The sequence below is a fragment of the Anneissia japonica genome, unplaced genomic scaffold (assembly GCF_011630105.1).
Source record: "Anneissia japonica isolate Jap-2015-1 unplaced genomic scaffold, ASM1163010v1 scaffold2266_len499427_cov150, whole genome shotgun sequence".
In the NCBI taxonomy this organism is placed as follows: Eukaryota; Metazoa; Echinodermata; class Crinoidea; order Comatulida; family Comatulidae; genus Anneissia; species Anneissia japonica.
In genome coordinates this window covers 236,625-238,479 of record NW_022711849.1, presented here as the reverse complement: position 1 = coordinate 238,479, position 1,855 = coordinate 236,625, and positions in this window count along the sequence as shown.

The window sequence follows — 1,855 nt, the reverse complement described above, 5'->3', positions numbered from 1 at the left end:
GAATCAGTGGTGGTGCCAAGATCCTGATTGGTGGGGGGGGGGGGGACTGATGTCCCCGACGAGAAAAAAACAGCGGGCGTGGTCGGGCGTCGCTTAAAACCTTTCGAAACTGGTCCGGCGGGGGAAAGCCCCCCGAAAATATGACAATTTAGGGGTTTCAAGGGCTTATTTCATAAATTTTAGCGTTTACCAATATGTAAAAAAAATACATTAGTATGGGGCAAGAGGGCCGAATAGTGCCTCAACGAGGATCCAAGGGGCGAAGCCCCCGGAAGCTCCGACGCCTGTAGCCTTTTATAAGTCCTATCTAATTGATTTTAAAGAATACAATTTTAATAATTTTTTTTTTAAATGTTAAAACATTTTTATTTCCACACTATGTTTTCAAAATACAGTGGAGGATCCAAGAATTTGAAATAGAGGGGGCCCAGGGAGGGACTTTTACAGATGGAGAGTGTAGACCACGTCATACCCACCATGGTTGGCACTGAGTAAGAAAATGTATAATTATGGCACCTAGGCACTCTCAGGCTAAATTTGCATATAATTATTTTTTTCTCCACTTAATTTTTATTTCACAAACATAAAGGGGATTTATTTAATTTATCATCACCAGTGGCGGATCGAGGAAACCGAAATAGATGGGTTATGGGACAGGACATGGTTGGGGCTGAGGCCAGAAAAATGTATGATTATGACACCTCTGATGGCCGGAAATGGCGCTCTCAGAACTAAATTCTAATTAAAAATTTCCTTTTTCCCCTCATTTTTAAAAAATAATTTTGAAAAATGTAGGGGGCCTGGATCAGCCCCACTTGAATCTGCCACTAATTATTATGACGTCATTGCGAGATTGCGTCAACATAACATTGGAGTTTGTAAATGTGTGGTATCTCTACTTAAATAAATTGAAATAGATAGACCTGTCTGTGTCAAAGGCTGTATACTTATTGTTTAATAACGGCTATATACAATTCAATTGACTAACTATAATTTTTTGAAATTAGGAAAAAGAGGAATCTATGTATACAGATAATATTAAACACTAGTATACGGGTCATAATAATATACAAACGGAATATATCGTTTATAGTAGAAATTGTGCACTTTAAAATTTGTAAAAATGTTGGCCTAAGTTTGCATGTGCACGCTTTCAATTTTAACAACGTACATGAAGTGGCGTAACTGGGAGCCCTTTTTGGGTCCCGGCCACTAATTCCATTGTGGAATTTTAGATGTGCATTGCTATTCTAAATGTTTTTAACGACGGATAAATGATATAATATGGATCCAGAAAATTGAGGCCAGGGAGGAACGTTCACAGTTGAAGAGTCTATACCACCTCAGACCCACCATGGTTGGGACTGAGGTAGGAAAATTTATGAATATGGCACATTTAGATGGCTGGAAATGGCACTTCACAGACATAATATTGTGAATATAATTTTCTTTTTATCTTCCCTCTCTTTAATTGTTATAATATGATATTCCCTACAGTCGAAGTTAGAGACACATTGTGTATCAACAAAGTTCTTTTTGGTCAGGGTGCTTGATCGAGGAACCTATGGGAATTCGGGCCCTGCGGACCGCCGCATGAGAGCGCAAATGCGTTACGCCACTGTGTACATGACATTGTTTTAACAAAAAAGTTAGTCTCTGATAACTTTGCACCCATAAAATCGATGGAGTGGTTACTGAGATGGTTACAAATGTACAAACAACTGCGTTTTTACTCTGTTTTGGTCCGGAAATACACATCGCACTTGGAAAAGTGAAGAGACAAAATTCAAGACAGCATGCGTATTGTTTTTTCCACTCGCATTGAAAAGTGCGGTTTTAATTATAGAAAATTTCT